Consider the following 7,612-nt stretch of genomic DNA (forward strand, 5'->3'; position numbering starts at 1 on the left):
TTGCTCTCTTCTGAAGTCCTAGAGACTGTCTACACAAAAAGGCAGCTAAATAGGAAAATGAATTAAAGTTTGAACCTTGACTCAGACACTTACTATCTGTGTGTCTTTGGGCAAATTTCTTAATCTCTCTCAGTATCAATTTCTTTAAGTATAGAATAAAGCATAATAATAACAACTACATTTTAAAGAGTATCTATCTTGCAGGATTGTTATAAGGATTATGACATGTAAAATGCTTCACATACCATAAAACATTATATAAATGCCTGCTAATATTTTTATAATAATAATTATTAAATCATTTGATACTTTCTGTATGGCATATTTTGTATTTATAATTTGTATTATTTTGTCCTTGCCTTGTTACCTAACTTTTTTGTGTGTTTATAACAGAGACTCATGGAAGCTGGAAAGGATTTTAGACATAATCTAGTCCAATGACTTTTTTTTCACAAAAAATGAAATTCAGAACTAGAGAAGTAGAACTAAGGCCTTGTTTCCCTAAGTATATTGTAATGTCAGTCAATCAATCTATTATGTAAGGAAAAAACTGTTTTAAGTGTCTCCTGAGTTCTGAGTCCAAAAATAAAATAATCTCTGATCTCCAGAATTTTATATTCTATGGAAGTAGAGCATGTATATGCATGATTTATACTTACATAATTATATGTTAAATAAATAGAATGTAATGGGGGTGGTGAGAATTAGAAAAGGCCACTTGTAAAAAGTGGCAATGTGTTGAGTTTTAAATGAAACTACAGATTCTAAGAAGTGATTGTGAAGAGGGACTGTGTTTTCAGTATGGAAATTAATTTATGCAAGGGTAAGGAGGAAGGAGGAGATGGGATGTCATACAAGAGGAAGAGCAAGAAGTCCAATTTGGCTGGAAAATAGAAGAGATGAAGTATAGTGATATATAGTGCTGGGAATGTAGATCTATGCTATATTGTGAAGAGGTTTAAATACTGAACATTTAATACTTGTTTTTTTTTGTTTGTTTTTTTGTTTTTGTTTTTTCCATAGGGGCAATCAAGAACCACTGGAGTTTATTGAGCAGAAGAGTGACATAGAGAGACCTATGCTTAAAGAATAACATTTTTGGCAGACTTTTGGATAATGAATTAAAGAAGGAAAAAGCTTGAGGCTTAAAGACAAATTAAGAAATTAATATAAGAGATCAGGAGAGAGGTAATAAAGGCCTAAAATAAGAATAGTGGACATGAGGGTAGAAAGAAGGAATATGTGAGAGTATTGTAGAAGGATAATAGCATTGATTGTTAACTGATTGGATATACAGGGAAAGGAAGAGCAGGAAGTTGAACTTGACTCTAAGATTGTAAAGCTACATAGATAGAAGAATAATGGTACTCTCGAAAGTTCAGAAGAAGCTTGGGTTTTTGACAGAATAACTACTTCATTTTTTGGACAAAATGAGTTTAAGAATCTTATGGGACATCCTATCAAAAATATCCAATAGGCTATTGAAATGGATGACTGAAGTATAGGAGAAAGACTCAAGTTGGAGATAAATAGAATTGAGAATGATCTGCAAAGTGATTATAATAAAACTCATGGGAGTTAAAGAAGTTCCTGAGTGAGAGAGTGTAGAAAAACAGCAGAACAGGAATGAGGACAGGATCTTGGAAAGCACTTACAGATGTGACATGGATGATGAATAAGCAAAGACTACTGAAAAGCAGTCATAGAAGAAGAAAACCAACAGCAAGCATTGTCATGACAACTCAGAAAGGAGAAATTATCCAAGAAGAGATATTAGTATCAAATGCTGTAGAAATGCTGAAAAGCACCAAGATTAAGAAAAGGCAAACAGATCATTTACCTAATATAATACAGATCCATGGAAATTTATGAATAATACTTTTGATAGATGCCTATATACAAATATTCATAATCTCTAAGCTATGTGAAATAAAAATAATTAAAAATATAAAGAACTATCAGAAAAAAACAAAAGTCCTGTGGGAATAGGATGAGATACATATTATCTCCATCATCCTGTCTGTTACTAGAATTGTTCTGAAGATGTTTTCAGGGAGCCTATAGAAGATGAGTTTACATCCTAATATTTTTCTTCAACTACAAAATGCAGGTTTAAAAAAATCCATTTCTATCATAGTGCATAGAACATTGAATACAGAAGAAAATAGCAGGATATTGACTTATTTTAGGACTATTTCTATTTGAACAATTGATTAATGTCATTGAACAATTTGAGAGAGAGATGGCAAGAATTAGTATAGTATTATAGTAATCCTAAAATGAGCTAGAATATTGAGTAACTGTGATAATAGAAAAGAGATGAGAAAGTACTTCAATCCTTCAGTAGAGAAATGGTCTACATGTATGGAATGTTATAGATACCGTCAGACAGATTAGCTGTATTAGTTTTGTTTACTTTTTTTCCTTAGGTACAAGGAAAAATGCAATGGGGGTGAGGGAGAACATATATCTGGAAGTAATATATATAAAAATAGAGGACATCAATAAAAAGAGTTTCAAGGCCAAAAAAAAAAAAAAAAAAAAAAAAAGAGCGAGAGAGAGAGAGAGAGAGAGAGAGAGAGAGAGAGAGAGAGAGAGCTTATAGTGATCATAATAAACTTTTGCATAGTAAAAAACCTCAATGTATTCCAGAAAAAGAAGGAAACAGAAAATTTTCCCAACATTATTTCTAATAGAATCTAATATTTCTAACAGAATAGTGTGTGTGTGTGTGTGTGTGTGTGTGTGTGTGTGTGTGTGTGTGTGTGCGCGCTTTTCCCTTTCATGGCAAGGCCTTGCATCCTAGAAAGTCTCTGTGGGAAAATATAGACTCACTAAGAAGGGAGAATGTTTTTTTTGACTATGGTCTTAGTGGTTAGGCCTTGGTGTTTTGACTTTGTAGTCAGGATACATAAACCCAATCTACTCTTCAAAATGTTAATCTGAATGTTTGCTTGAGAATTGAGAACTACTGAACCCTGCTTTGTAGAGAGATAATAGATTATCTATATTATGATGTCATATGTGGGGAGAAAATTACATAAATTCAGATATTCCTAAAAGAAAGCTTAGATTTGGGTACAAGACAAAGAAAATTATTTTTGTAATGTTCCCAAAATTGAATTTGGTCTGTGGAAACCCAGAGCTAGTTTTAAGTTATAGTTCTGGGATATTTATTATTTGAAAGTTGATATGCACTTTATTTTTTTAAATTAGTAAATAATAAACATTGCTAGTTTTATATATAATAATTTCTTTTCTTTGGATTTGTTGAATCTATGCTTAGAATATAATGTTTTTAGGGAGGAAAAAGTTGTTTTTCTTTAGCCTCCCTCAATTTGAGCTCATTTCTTTCATCTTGCTTTTCAATACTTGGCTCCTCCCCCTCCCACTGGGTTAATGTTAATAGATCCCATCCAATTCTCTCGGACACAGGACAGGATACTGTCATTTTTCTGCAGTCACTACAGCACTCGGATTGTAAGGTAAGATGTCATTGGGGCAGAGGCAAAGATGGAATTTATTCTTCTATAACTGAGTATCCATTTAACTCTTTCTAGAAGGAAAATCTCAGAAAATTAAAGAGAAACTGAGATTAAAAATATGGTAGTAATAAAAAGATAAAATGGGAAAAAAAATAGCAGGGAAGGGAAATAAAAGTATAAAATCTACAAAGTAATTGAACTTATCTGATCTCAGGGCATCAAACACAGATTCTAGGGTAGTAGATAAATGGTGCCCAGTTTCATACAGCAAAACCATACATCAAACAATGTTGCCCTTAAACTATAGGATATTGTGCCCTACAGAGGGTTCTTACATTGCTTACATTGTGTGACTCATTATCTGAGCGAATCTGTTTGATTAAGACAAGCTTTTGGAGGTTTTGCCTTCCAAAAGCATCTCCAGGCTTATATCAATGTCACCATGTAGCCATGTTACAGAGATTAATGAATTAATGACAGTAGAATTGGGCAAATTTCAACTGAGACAGCTTATTTTGGTTGTATGTATGTGTGTATATGTGTAAGCTTTTAGCTTATTAGCTGTATATTCTAACCATGTGAGATTTTAATGTATCCTTCAACTTGATTTTAAGTTTTTGTAAGAAAACACATTAAAATGTACTCACTTGTGTACATAAATTCTTACAGATACTAATAAATATTAATTCTGGACTTGAATTGACTATACATTCAGGTCCATAAGGTAGAGGGCAGGACAAGGTTTACAGGAGAAAAAGATGAAAGTGCTAAAGATCACAAACTGAAGATGTTATTCTTTGGAAGGGAAACCTTTCTCATTTAGGTTATTCATTCTGTTTTAGTCTGTTTTCAGGAGTTCAGGTATTAAATATTAGTTGCATACTTAGGTTAGTGTGGGTCCTAAGTGACTTTGAAGTAGCTAGTTAGAACTTGGCTTGAGAGTCTGGAAGGTCTGAATTTGAATACTGGGTCAAATACCAGGTAACTGCCTCTGGGCAAATCACTTAAGCTTTCTCATTCACAATTTCTTCCTCTCTAAAATGGGAATAATAATAGCACCTACTTTCTAGAATTATGGTGAGTAAGGATTAAATGAGATAATGTATTGTAAATCATATGTAAAGCATTAAATAATTATATAAATATTAGCTGCTGTTACTAGTGGGTTAGCTAGCTTCAGGAATGAACTCCTATCTTGAGATCACTGATGAGCAGACATGACCCTGTATGTCTTTTCTTTCTTCTAATAGGAGACATGATCCTGATTCTTCTGGGAATCCATTCCCTGCTGCTGCTATTGTTCCACCAGGGACTAGCAGGAGATCCCCCCTATGTAGCCAAGGAGCTCCTAGCTGAGCAGCCTGAACAGCCTGTCAACAGAGTGTCAAGGTCTGACAATTGGTCCTACAAAAAAAGGAGATTCTTAGAAAAGTATGTCGATGAACTAGAGATCCCTCTGCCTCCAGATGTGTACTGTAATATTTTGGTTAGGAACAGAAACATCATGATTTCTTCGAGCCCATGCAAGAAAGAACACTATTTCATTCATGACTCCTGGGATAATATAGTAAAGTTGTGTGAAAATAATAAAATGCCATGTAAGAATTCCACAAATAGTTGTCATCAGAGCACAAAAACTATGAATATGACAACTTGTCGGCTACTCGATGGTGATCAGTTCCCTTATTGTGAATACACATCCATTAAAAAAAAGAAAAAGGTAGTCCTTTCCTGCAAACAACTGAAAGGTTATCCTTCTCTTTTTCCTGATTCTGTGGAAAAAATTGTTGAGTAAGCCAAAGGGATGAATTGTCCAGTTCTGAAAATTGTCCAGGCTGAAAGCACTGGTTCTACTTTTATCTCATCCAACCTCATAGACTATCCTCAGAAGTAAGAAGGATTGATAGAATATCTAAGGCATGAATTCTATCCATGATGTTGTTTTGTGAAGGAAACTGAAATTACAAGTTCCACTGCGTCTATTTCCATCATTCTGTAAGTAGCAAGAATTAGTCCTAGAGTTGGAAGAAACTCTCTAACTTGTTTGCTGACTGGATAGAGTATCTGATTGTGGGTGGAAATAATAGGAAACAGTGAAAGGAAAGAGGAACTTTCTTAATTTGCATGCCAGTGCTTTTTGGTTCTGAGTCTTTTAGATAAAAACAATAAAGTGCATTGTTCTAGACAAATTTTTTTGTGTATCTTTTTTTAAAGATAAAAATTCTCATTTACAAAGCCCCTATCATATGGGTCAGACACTTTATAAATGTCATCTCATTAGATCCTTGCTATCACATGAATGGTAGGTGCCATTTTTCCAAATGAGGAAACTGAGGCAAAAGGAAGTTCAATGAGTTGTCCAGGTTCACACATCTAGAAAATGCCAGGAGTTGGATTTGAACTCAGATCTTCCTGCCTTCATATCTAGATTTCTATTCACTGTATTACCTATCTGCTTTTCTTTGGGGCCCAAGATTTGGTGTATGAAAGTTGAATGTCAGTTTTTTTGGTTCTCTTTCTATATGTGTGACAAAATCAGGCACTGCTTTGACAAAATAATCCCTAAGAAATAAGTTTCCCTGCAGCCAATTGCTTGGTTTAATTTTCTAATATCACTACTTGAACATTGCAAAAGGAAGAGATTTTTCATCAAAAGTCTATTCCTTTGGATTCATGATTTACTTTTTTTTTTCTTAAATATAAACATTTCCTCACTTCCTTTCCTATAGGCAAGCATGTATAGTCAATTCCAATCCACCATTAATACTTATTACTGTTTAAGAGAATTTACAGATTCACATAGCAGAACTAAATCATAAAGAATGCCTTCATTACTCAACTTGGCATGAATTATTAAAAAGTTTCTTTCCAGGCAGTCCCATTACCATTTTCCCAGTTTCACTAAAAATGTGCAACTCTTTTTGGAATTGCTCCTATCATCAGCCCACTTAATACAAGTCCTCCTTCTAGAATCCAAAGTCAGCTAGTCATAACTATTGGATTCACACACATCAGCTACTACTGGGTAAAGAGCCAAAGAAGGAAATAGAGAAGACTGCTGAAATTACCTCAACCTAATAAGGCTTCTTCTCTCATAGGATTACTAGAGTTAGTTGAAGTATGTTTTGGCACTGTAACCCAGGATCTTTCTCCTCCAGTTTCCCCGATTAAGTGCTCTTTTCATTGCATCATACTGTGATAGACAGCAGTGATAAACATCCTGGTGAGGTTTAAACTCACTGTTGATGATTAGTCTCTACAATCATTCTGAAGAGGAAGACACAGCAAGCCACTAAAGACTGGAATAATGTAATCTCCAAATTCTCTGTGCTATTGGGAATATTAAGTGGTAGGCCCAACACACTCTGAGCATTCATTGGGACTACCAATAAATTGTCTTTCAATCAGGCTATTTTCAATAGAACTTCTAGTTGGAGGTGGTTGACTAAGAGGAGATGAGTAATTATATAGACATGACCCAGAATTCCTCTACTTATTGTAGATGAATCCATTACCAGAATATGTTTAGTGCTGTAAAATAACAATAACAGAGGGTATGGGTGATGAGTGCATATCAAATGTTGTCAAAGATATGTTCACCCACTCCTGGCTCATTCTCATGTTTTTAATGGTCTATAGAGAACAGCAACCTGACTCAATATTAATGAATTAAGTAATCAACCACTAAGAGGAATAACATAATTTTGGCCACAAGATGGTGCTATCTTTCTGGTCACCCACCCTGCAGTAGGCTAGGTCATTTAATGACTGATGCATAGTTTGCATAACTTTCCCAAAAGCTTAGTCTCCTTTACTCACTCTGACTCTACTGTGATCCATTTTCTATTACTTAAAGCTTGCCTTCTCCAAAGCCATTCATTATCTAGGGTATGGTTTGGAATTTGTTCACAATTAACAATAATGGATATCCCTGTCATCTCTACTTTAAGCCCCCATTTCCCAAGTTTGGAGAAGTTACCTTGATCACTTCCTCATTTGTATAATTCATCAATTTACACCATCACCCTCTTAATAGTAATGTAATTTGTTGAATCAGTGAGGTAACTTTAAAAAAAAAATATATAGCAAAGTTAAAGTGTAAAGAGATGTTGAATAACAAGTGGAGG

The 7,612-nt window shown here is 34.2% G+C and overlaps 1 long non-coding RNA gene across 1 annotated transcript; it reads left to right on the top strand.

Moving 5' to 3' along the window:
- Positions 1–1,043: 1,043 nt before the first annotated feature.
- Positions 1,044–5,668, top strand: LOC141553398 (uncharacterized). Its single transcript, XR_012485449.1, has 3 exons — positions 1,044–1,188; positions 3,410–3,485; positions 4,736–5,668. It is a non-coding gene; the product is annotated as an uncharacterized LOC141553398 (long non-coding RNA).
- The last annotated feature ends 1,944 nt before the right edge of the window (positions 5,669–7,612 follow it).

Source organism: Sminthopsis crassicaudata, chromosome 2 (assembly GCF_048593235.1).
Source record: "Sminthopsis crassicaudata isolate SCR6 chromosome 2, ASM4859323v1, whole genome shotgun sequence".
NCBI lineage: Eukaryota > Metazoa > Chordata > Mammalia > Dasyuromorphia > Dasyuridae > Sminthopsis > Sminthopsis crassicaudata.